The sequence below is a fragment of the Henckelia pumila genome, chromosome 4 (assembly GCF_033568475.1).
Source record: "Henckelia pumila isolate YLH828 chromosome 4, ASM3356847v2, whole genome shotgun sequence".
Taxonomy (NCBI): domain Eukaryota; kingdom Viridiplantae; phylum Streptophyta; class Magnoliopsida; order Lamiales; family Gesneriaceae; genus Henckelia; species Henckelia pumila.
Window position 1 is genome coordinate 216412362 of NC_133123.1, and position 11568 is coordinate 216423929.

General features: G+C 39.1%; 1 long non-coding RNA gene across 1 annotated transcript; it reads right to left on the bottom strand.

Moving 5' to 3' along the window:
* Window positions 1–5993: 5993 nt before the first annotated feature.
* On the bottom strand, window positions 5994–7167 carry LOC140867287 (uncharacterized). The gene is made up of 3 exons (XR_012145104.1): window positions 6637–7167; window positions 6258–6336; window positions 5994–6045 (listed from the first exon to the last, which is right to left on the bottom strand). It is a non-coding gene; the product is annotated as an uncharacterized lncRNA (long non-coding RNA).
* Between the last annotated feature and the right edge of the window lie 4401 nt (window positions 7168–11568).

The window sequence follows — 11568 nt, forward strand, 5'->3', positions numbered from 1 at the left end:
GTTCGAGAAAGTCAGATGAATGAATTGGTTGACTTGTGCTCTTTTCATCATTTGATCTGGAACTATCTGAGCAGCAGAGTTCTTTAAGATCTTCAATCATTGGACTCCTGATCTGCTCAGCCTCCTCATCTGTTCCAAGCTTGATTAACTGCTGCCAAAGATACTTAGCAGTGGAGCATGCCTCAATAGTTTTGGCAGTGCAGTTGTCCATAGTGGTGTACCAGAAGCTTTTAGCAATATCACTGAATGCGGCCATTTGAATATGTTCAGAGACGAGAAAGAACCTCGCTCTGATACCACTTGTTAGGATCAAAAAATGCCTTTCTTAGTTATATGGAGTTCAGATGGGTTAGTAAATGAACTCTTGTCTTTCTCGTGTGTCTATGTTAATCAATCAGTGCGGAAGAGATTGACTAACAGATCGAACACAGATCAAATGGCTTGGTTGAATTCGTGAGGTGAGTGAATGTGTTTGACAGATAAGAAATAACACAAAGACTTGTTTCTGGATGTTCGGAGCTCAATCTCCTACGTCACCCCTTCTTCCACCTCGGAAGGATTCACTCTCTTCTAGAAGACTTTGATCTTATACAAGCAATTTGCACAGATCCGATCCAAGATTGGACTTACACTGCTGCCTAATCTCAGAACTCCTAGACACTCAAGAACACAGCCCTCGACTGATCCTTGTTACAAAGATAGTGTTTTGACAGACCACTCAATTGATATGGTACAATTTTACAACTGAATAAACTCAGCACAAAATGATCCTTACTTGATCTGATATGACACTGAGTGTGTGCTTCAATTGCTCTGCTTCAACTGCTCTTGAAGCTTTTAACTTGATCATGTATTCTTGTATTTATATCAATCTCAATATCTTGGCTCTCCTTCTTGTGTTTTTATTTCTGAGTATTTATAGCCTTCAGAATATAGCTGTTAAGCTGCCGACAGGTGATCTGAATGAGCCGCCAACGTATCTCCTTAAATGACTCTCAAATCTTGACTTTCTGGTTCTTTGTTGGCAACGTTCAAATCTTCATTTATTGCCTTTGTCTTTTAGCACAAAAGCTCCTTGATTGTTGAGATCTTCAATTGATCTGATCCTTGCTTCTTCTGCTTCTGCTTCTTCAATTGATCTGCCTTAGGTAAGTTTTCAAACACCGAAACTTAGATCTTGAATTCCTAACACCCTTGTTATATTTCGAAATGCTTGAGAATTTTGACATGTAAGGTTCGTTATTTTCCAGATTTTCAGCAAGGCATTATGTAAATATCGAAATATGAACATGTATGAAGTTTAAAGTGTTTTATGGTGAATTTGTGATATGAAACATGAGGGGTTTTGGTTCATATTACTTTGTTTGAAAATTTCAGAAGTGATTCATGCCCTAAATTCGAATTTTATATGGTGTTAGGGCTGAGATTGATGTGTGTTATGAGTATTTCATTGATTGCCATTTGACTTCATTGGTTGTTCAAGAGTTTAATGCATTTTGGTGCATGTTCATGCTTATTTTCGAAATGTGGGTTGAAGCGTGGCTAAGGGCTGCCTAGGTGCTTGTGTTAAGTCCCAAGAGATGTTATTAGGTGTGTTTGGTGGGTTGGAAAGAGGTAGAGTTAGGGGAAAGAGGCATAGAGTTGGATTATTGAAGTAGAGGTGAAGTAGAGTGATGGATGCATTGTGTAAGGGCTACTGAATTCTGGGCAGGGGAGTCACCATTTCCGGTCTGGTTGTGTATTGGGCTGGTCCTAGGTCAAGATTAAGACGTTGTGGTCACGTCGGTATAAATTGGGATCAATTCGGTTAAGATTTAGATAGGTTAAGGGTAATGTAAGTTGAAGGGTCGGAGCAGAAATTTTAAGAGCAAAGTGTGAGCTGTTGAGTGATTGAATAAACTGAACGTGTTGAGCAACAATGGATGGGTGAGGCCTGGTCCTAAGTCAAATTTAGGATGTGGTGGTCACGTCGGTTTATTTTGGAAGCGAATCGAGTTAGTATTGTTCAAGTTAGGAATTTCTCAAATTGAGTTGTCTAGTGCAGAATTTTTGACAAGTTTGAGGGCTGTCCGGAAATCCTTTTTGATCGGGTTGATTGGGTGGTCTTTGGAGGCCATAACCTGTTCCATGGGTTAGTTGGAAGTGTTTAGAGAGTGTCGGTTCAAGTAGGATTGATTTTGGTTAAGGTAAGATCGAGTTAAGGGCTTTTCCGTTTGATTGCTCGGGTTATGCCTTGTTTGTGAGAGTTAGAGCTAAAGTTGGGTAATTCACCTAGGGGAAGCCACTCACTCACTTAATACCCACATTTTTGAGTTGAGTTTCATTTCCTAAAGTTGCATACTCGTGTGTTTGTGTCTCGTCTTTGAGCCGAGCAAATGTTTACAAAGGAAGTCGCTTCTATTCATGCATGCTAAGTATTTTGGAGTCGAGTCAAAGAAGGAAAAAAAATATTTTTGAACAAAGTGAGTTGATTGTGAGAAGACAGGGCAATGTGTGTTGGGGGATGCCTCACTCACTTGCCAAAACAGACAGGTAGTACAAGATCAGGAGACATCCCGGGATCCCTACCAAAACAGACGGGTAGTGTGAGATCGAGAGAAATCTCGGGATCCCTACCAAAACAAACGGGTAGTGTGAGATTGGGAGAAATCTCGGGATCCCTACCAAATAAAAGTAAAAACAGGCAATGTTGCGTCGGGAGAAATCTCGGCGTCTTGCCGGCATAGTATACTGCAGCCATTGATCGATCAAAAACTGAGGGTCACAATTCAAGGATCTAAATTCACAGTTACAGTTTCAGTTTCAGTTCAGAATTGATTTGACTCGTCTTAATTTAAATTCAGTTTCAGTCATGAACGAGGTTCAGTTAAGTTAAGAAGGTTCCAAGTTTCAAAGTGTGAGTTTCATTGTGTGAGTTCATTTCATACAGTTAGTCTCATTCTCTTTTATCATACATCTTTTCAGTTTAAGTTTCAAAGTATTATATGTACAGTAATTTAAGTATTGCCACAGGTATTTTTAACCCTTGTTTTTTCACTGCCTATACTTGTTGAGTCATTAGACTCACTATGCTCGCTTGGTGCAGGTTAAATTATCGTTGAGATCGAGGGGCAGGACCATCGAATGGACTGCAATGCGGGCACAGCATCCCTTCGACCTATGCTAGACTTCCGCAACAGTTTACTTTAATGCTTTAAAGCCTTCCATTTTTGTTGATTTGATAAATGTAACCTTAAGGATTTATATAATAATTTGTGGGAATGTAAAGTCAAAATGTTGAACTTTTGGATGCTGTATTTTCGAAAGATTATGATTATCGATTTGCTTTTCTTTTTCTTTTTTTGAGTCTATTCTATTTTTGAATTGCTGAGTGCGACATGTTGGTTTTAAGTATTTTCAATTAAGTCATGGCAAAATTTTTATAAATCAGTATTTTTTTTTATTTAATTTAGTTTAGAAGTGAGGGTCGTTTCACACTACAAGAAAAATGCAAAAAGACAACGGATTTTATTCGTTGTCGTAGGGGGTGAAAAACTGTTGTAACTGATGGTGTTGTTAAAACTGCACCCCTACGGCAACGGATTTTATCCGTTGTCGTTGCCCTCAAAGACAACGAATGAAATCCGTTGGCATTGATAGCTACGACAACGAATAAAATCCGTTGTTTTAGGCATAAATCCGTTGTCTTTGAGGGAAACGAAAACGGATTTTATCTGTTGTCGTAGGGGCGTAGTTTTGACAGCACCATTAATTACAACAGTTTTTCAATTCCTACGACAACGGATAAAATCCGTTGTCTTTTTCTATATAAAAAACAAAAAAAATAAATATTTTTATATATAATTCAATATTATAAACAAACCAAAATTTAAAATTTCATAAATAAAATTTAATATACATTTTTTTAGTATTACAAATACTCGAAATTAAAATTCTAATTTAATGCACACTACAAAAAAATATCAACTTCGTGCAATTGCCTCTGATAGCCTTATTAGTGCCTCCAGTTGCCTCACGATCATCCGATACCCAACTCTACTACTAAGAGCCGCATAACCTCTGCGAAGTGAGGCATAGGATTCCACACGCATTGTCTAGCTTCAGGGGTTAGCTGCATGATAATATAACATGACATGTTGGCATAAACTTATCTCGAATTTGAAAATTACATTTCTTATTAAGGCGATCTTATTCTCACTGAAGCACGATTTGTCCATGCTCATAACTAGGATGCCAAAAAACCATATATCTAGTCCACTTTTCAAGCCACTTACAATTTTTATTTGTTTTCCCGATATTGTTGAGCACAAGCACAAGCTGAGCGCTAACACGCTCTAACAAACTTTCATGCTTGAATTATTTAATTCAAATTTACTAATAAAATGTAAATGATACTACTTTCATTGAGAAGGAATAACATTTTTCGGTAGTGATGGTTCAAATTTTAGTTTCTACTTTCATTGTACTTGGCCTTTATCAAGATTACTTCTACTTTTTATCTGCACATCTTAAACTAAATTTTACTGAACATTTGATTAGTCATCTCCAGCTGGCCAACCACTGACTAGCCTCTCCTGGATCCACCCTCCTCGTCCAATCGCAAACCTGCCCCATGGAATAGGGTGTCCAGAAAATACAGAGTACGAGACGTGAGCATAAAACGCTCAGTACGAGAGTATGAGTATACATGCATGCAAAGTGAACTCCCTATAGACTCGAGGTCAAGGATCAGATAACAGAGACAGACCGGGCCCTGGTATGTAGCACGCTGTGCCGTCTCTTCAGGAGGTGGCTCCCATACCGAGATAACCGTGGATACGCCGGACCCAAATCGATGGAAGTCCATCCACTAACAGGATAGGGTACAACCCTACTAACAGACATCTCGAAAGAGATACAGCAAGATGCAAATGAATGCAGCATAATATCATGGCATATAAATCATGCAGTCACATAATACATGCATACTCAGTCAGGATATCTCGAACAGTACTTTCGTACCTCAAAACAGTGCAAGCTCTACCAACTCTAGGTCCATGCCTATAGTCTGCTCTACACTGCCAAATGATACTACTATCATTAAAGTGCTCTAAAAGCCTTAACTAAGCTATTGCATACTCCTAAATATTTATAGGAAGAAAAAGCTATACCTTCGTCCGTCGTTAGCCCTTTGATGTCGATGCCTCCAGAACTTGGGCACAACTCCGCTACGACTACCGAACGCCTCGCCGACCTCCGGACCAAGCCTAAGAAGACTAGAATAGCTCCAAAAGGACTAGAATGGAAAGGAGAACTCGGAATTGGCAAATGAAAGTGAAGCCTCGGCCTTCTATTTATAGACAACGATCGGAACTTTCGATCCTTGATCGGAACGTCCGAACCTTAATCGGAACGTCCGATCCTGCCATCGGAGCTTCCGAAGATCCTGATCTGCCACGTGTCAAAATATCACTTGTTGACTCCGGATAGGGGTAATCGGAGCTTCCGGTCCTGATCGGAGCTTCCGATCTAGCCAATCGTCATGGATGACGTAATATCGATCGGAGCTTCCGATCCTGTTTGGAGCTTCCGATCCTGATCGGAGCTTTCGAACTCACCTTCGGAGCTTCCGAACTCACCTTCGGAGCTTCCGAACTCTACCCAAGTAATTATGATTAAATCCTTAATTACTGATTTTTGTTACGGGCTACTACACATAAGAATATTAGTTTCCCCATCCTTGCAACTAAAGAAACTTAATGGTGATGTAATGAAAAGAAATGTGTTTGAAAATGGTTCTAAAATGTAAAGATATTGAAAAATGCAATATTTTCGACTACTAAAAAAACTGTTACCACAATTGGTTCCGAGAACATAAAGCTTTTCCAAATTCAAATAACGCTCCACCGATCTCAGTGCTGCACTTTAACAAATTACACTGCATTAAAATAGTACAAGTCAAGACAAAGAAATTAATTGAAAAAAGTGCATGACACATTTTAAGATGGAAATACCTTGAACTTGGCAGCCAACACCACAAAACAAAAGACCTCTCACACCTGCTGCCTGAGAGGGGAAAAAGAAATTGGTTACTCGGTCCACCTCAGAGAAGTAGGCTTCACCACAAATATATTAATACAGGGACAAAAGCTTCATTAAAATACTCTTCCTTTAATGAAAAAGAATCCTCAGGTTTATACATACATAACCTCAGGCTTATATTATCAAACATAAATTACATACAAACTAGTTAACAAAAGGGAAGTGTAAGAAAGAACCTCGACTAATGCCAAAGTATTAAGATTAGGCGATAATGTTGGCTTAACACCTTTTGCAGCAAGAACTTCCTCTGGAGTCCTAATTTCAACACATGATTAGGTTCAAAAAAGATGTCAGTCATTTGAATGTATAAAAAATAATCATGTAATCAATGGAACAAAATTAATATGTTTAACCAGATCGACATCCTCTATTTATTGGATAATTTTTAAAACAACAGCCAATTTAACACTAAGGAAATCCCACACAAAATTAAAAGTTATATTTTGCATTATACTCGGGGATTATGCGCAAGAAAAATGGCCTACATTTCTGGAATCATAATATCTTTTGCGCAAAAGAAAAAGTTGAACAGAAATTTTAATCCAAAAATGGAACCTGCGAGCTTGGAGATGGAAGCACAGAGCAAGGAGGGGCAAGAATACATGACGTATCCAGCAACGTCACCTCCAATTTCCGAGTAAAGCAGGCCACAAATTAACTCCAACTCATTCAAAACCTCAGATTAACTCCAACTCTTTCAAACTTAAACAAGATTAGTACAAGAATAAAGAAAAAGAACGCTACAAAAGCAAGAAAACTTATTAGAACACCGTTGCTCAACTTCTCGCAGGCCTCGTCGAAGCTGCGCTGCGAGGTTCCTATGAGTTTCATTAATTTTTGAGCGATCAATGGGGATATTTCTTGCTAGAGGATTTTTCGAAACAAGAAAGAGAGATTTTTAGTAATTTGCAACCACAGCAGCAACACGATCTATGGAAACCTTGGCACATTCTAGTTCACGATATAGCAGAAGAAGGCCTCTCTGTAAATGTAAATAATGGCCAGGGAAGGTGACCTTTATCCCAACCGGAAAGCCCACAACGCAGCAAAAATTATGGGTAAGAATAGGGCTTGCCTCAAGCTCTAACTTACGCTTAAATCGAGCCTCCGTCTGGAAAATGTTTGGGATTGAGAGAGTGACCGAAAATCTTCCATCATCGATCCTTATTCTGCAACATCTCTCGATCTGAAATCGGCTAGAGTGCTATGGCGGCTAGGGTTTGGTAATTGATGGTGAGAGCGATGAGGAGAGAAATGAGAGATGAAAAGAGAAAGAGAATGAAAGTGTATTTCGATCTCTTTAAGTTATAAGTATTATAACATATTTAAAAAAAATTAATTTTATTAATATATAAAATAATAATACAACAACGGTTTTTTAGAATCCGTTGTCGTAGGGCCATAAAAACGCGCTCAAAGACAACGGATTTTAAAATCCGTTGTCGTATGCCATAAAAAAGCGCTAATAGACAAAGGATTTTAAAATCCGTTGTCGTAGGTCATAATCTGTTGTCGTTCTTTAACAAAATAAGGCAAATGACAACGGATTTTAATAAATCCGTTGTGAAATCTCATGAGACAACGGTTTTTTCACAAAACCGTTGTCGTTTAGACGTTGTTGTACATAAAATTTTTTGTAGTGTCAGTATGGTTGGTTTTAAGTCTCACAAGATTGTGGACAAGTTATTTAATGTATATGCTTTGAAATGATGTAAATTAAATCGAGTTTGTGGCGTTTGAATGGAAGTTTTTGTGTGAATGGATGAAAGGAGTGGAGGGGCTGCCCATGGGGTGTTCATGAGATTAAACATGTGTTTTTGAATGAGTTTTGGGTGGATTATAGGGATGGTTATTTGGAATTTTTGTTGGACTGTCGGTTGGTGTAGTTTGAGGGCATCGGGCGAGCGTTTTGAAGCAAATGATTGAATGAGGTAGCGCTGGGCAAGCGACTAGCTCAAGAACCATTTTCTGGTCATTTAGGGACCCTTAGAGGATGCTTGAGTGAGTTTTTGAGGTGTTGGGTTATAAGGAACGAGTTCGGAAAGCCTTAGCGTTAAGGGCACCAAAGCTGAAAATTTTCACCTACGCGTTCAACCTCTAAAATTCAGTTCTGATGGGTACCTTATCAAGGCTTGGGCAGGGGATACCCCTGATGTTCTAAGTGTGTGTGATGTTAGGGTCGTGTCGGTGTGAATTGGGCTTATTTTGGTTAAGAATCGAGTAGGATACGTGCATTTTAAGTTAGACGTGCGTGAGCAGATTTTTCTAACAACTATGGGCTGTCTGGGAATTTAAATCGTTTGGGTTGTGCGATCTGCCATTAAAGGTTGACTACTGATCCTAGGTGTATTTTAAGATGTTTTTGAGGTGTCGGTTTAAACGGAAAGCCTTTTGAATTAAAATAGGATGAGTTATGGATCATACGGGTTAACCGCTCGAGATAGACCCTTTTTGGGCGTAAACTTAAGTGTAAGTAGAAAGCCCTTAAGATGTGGGGGTTCAACTACACTCCAATCATCTATATATTTTATTTTCACACTATGTTTTGAGTTCATGTCATCTAAATTATTCAACGCCATTTATTCATGTGTGTGACTTCAAAGTTAATTAAAAATCTAGTCCCGGAGTCTTATATTAAAGAATGGGGGAAATTGCATATATCACCCTTGTGAAATCTCGGGTTTGCTGATAACCCCCTATGAAATTTTTTTAAGCTAATAACCCCCTGTGATTCTAGATTTATAGCATGCACACCCCTTTTGATTAAAAAATGACGAAAATACCCTTGGCTTTTATGAACTCTTTAATTTATCATTTATTTTATGTAGGGGTATTTTCATCATTTTTTAGCTGAAAAGGGTGTAGATGCTACAAATCTAGAATCACAGGGGGTTATTAGCTTAAAAAAATTTCATAGGGGGTTATTAGCAAATCCGAGATTTCACAAGGGTGATATATGCAATTTTCCCTTAAAGAATGCTTATGAAGGTAAAAGTTGAAATGAGAAAATGTTAAATGAAAGGAAAGTTAAAGAATGAAGTGAGTTGGTTGTGACTTGGACGTGCAATGATGGGTCGGGGGATGCCCTAGTTCACTTGCCAAATGATGTGTAGTACGAGGTCGAGAGACATCTCGATTTTCCTACCAAATGGACGTGTAGTACGAGGTCGGGAGAAATCTCGATTTCCATACCAAATGGACTTGTAGTACGAGGTCGGGAGCAATCTTGATTTCCCTACCAATTAAAGGGAAATGTGGGGTCCGAAGAAATCTTGGCTTCCTTGCCGGCATTGTATACTTTACCCATTGATCGATCAAAATCATAGTCACAATCGAGGATCTAATTTCAAAAGTAAGTATAAAGGATAACTGACTCATGAATGTTGTTTTTCATCGCATATTGCTATTGTTCCTACTTCGGGCATGCTATGACGCTCTCCCTTTGTGTGAATTTCATTGTATTCTTAGTACTACTTTTAGTACGGTGCATTATTTTGAACCCTTGCTGTATTATTTTAATCTTGCTGGGCTTTTAGGCTCACTACTATGCTTGGTGCTGGTTGTAATTTGTTGAGATCGAGGGGCATGACTCTCGAGCGGACTGCAATGCGGGCACGGCACATCCCTCCGACCTATGTTATTCTTCCGCATAAGTTTATTCTAACTTAAATGTTATGAAATATTTATCTTGTTTATTTGGAAAATGTAAATGAAATGATTTTTAAGATTTGTTTCTTGGTCTGTAAGGATTAAATTGGAATATTTTAATGTTTGAGATGTTGAACCCTTTTCCCCTAGTTTCTCTTTCATTTACTCTGGTCTAGTTTATCTGTAATGTTGGGTGCTTTTGTTGTTTGTTGTCTGTCTCAGATGGGTTTTAAAAAAAAAGTTGGGTCATGCCGAAATTTTTGAATAATCCGCATTTTTATTTAAGTTTATTTAATGTAGAAGTTTAGGGTCGTTTCAAAATGCTAGGCCAAAGCCGAATGACCTGTCGAGGTAGACACAGATAACACTATGTCTAAAGATACGCACGACAATCTATGGTGCTTAACGAATTTTTCCGAAATGAATGAATGCGATGCACCAGTATCTATGAGAATGAAAGAAGGAATTCTTCATAAAATTAATGTACCTGCGATAACCTCCTCATTATCTTTCTGAACCCGATCTTGGCTTAGTGCAAATACTTGTCTGGGAATACGTGGCCTATGGTTGGTTCTCCCAACCGACTGTCCAGAGGACCTCTGTGGAACCAATGCTTGAGAACCCGAGCCAGATGCTGATCCTCCAACTGACTGAGGACAATCTCTCTTCATGTGACTCATCTCTCCACAACCGAAACAAGCACATCCTACTCCAAGGCACCTATCGGTAGGATGACGTCCTCCACACTTCTCGTACTGACCATTCTTCTTCCTAAAGTGGAATATACCTCTTCCGGAACTTGAGCCTGATCCTGAAGATGACGACGCACCAGGCTTCTTGAAAGACTGGGCCTTAGGCCCCAAAGAGTTACTTATTCGCAAGGAAGAAAAATTCCTTCTATGCTTGATGTTGTCCTTTGATTGACGACAACGGTTCACCAAAACTTTGTACGACGTTGGGTCATCATTGACAGCTACTCGGTCATGTATCTCGGGGTTAAGACCCTGTAGAAAAAGATCATACTTGGCTTCTGAGCTAGTGGAAACATACGGGCAATACGGCTACAACTCAAAGAAATTCTGCTGATACTCATCTATTGTCATTTTTCCCTGCTTTATGTTCATCAGCACATTTTTCTTTTCCTGGCGAAGTGCTGGAGGAAAGTACAGTACTCTGAATGCTGTACGAAATTCTGCCCAAGTGGCCACGCCTCTTTCGAATGTAAAGGGTGTAGATGTGGACCTCTACCATTTGCGGGCACTCCCTTCCATAAGAAAGTTAACGGCCTGCATCTTCTTCTCATCTATGCAGTTGTACACCTAGAAGCAGTTTTCCATCCTCTCTAACCAGTTCTCCATGACCTCTCAAGTTTCGCCACCATCCAATGGCTTAGGATCCATTTGCACAAACCTACTCAAGTCGAAGCGGTGCCTATCATCCCTGTGGTGACAGGGTCTTCGAGGATGCTCCCTCTCCTCATCGTCTCCCCAGTGTCCGACACTCCCATGGCTCCCATCTCCACGTTCTGCCATCTACGAAAGTAACATAATTTAATTCTCAAGACGGTTTACCTAGATCCCAAATATCAATGCATGCTCTAATACCCAAAATTTAGTGACCCATTCCAGAATCATTAACTAATCAAAGCTTAAGAATGCGATAAATATATTAAAGCAATAATCAAATAAACAGCGAAAACTTAAAATGGTACAACTAAAACTACCAGAAAGAATACAACCGACCCTAAAGACAATAAGATAAATGTTATACAACCCCATAGAAATATCAGTACTAAAATCCTCTATTAGAAAACCTAGTACAGTAAAAATCCATTCATGT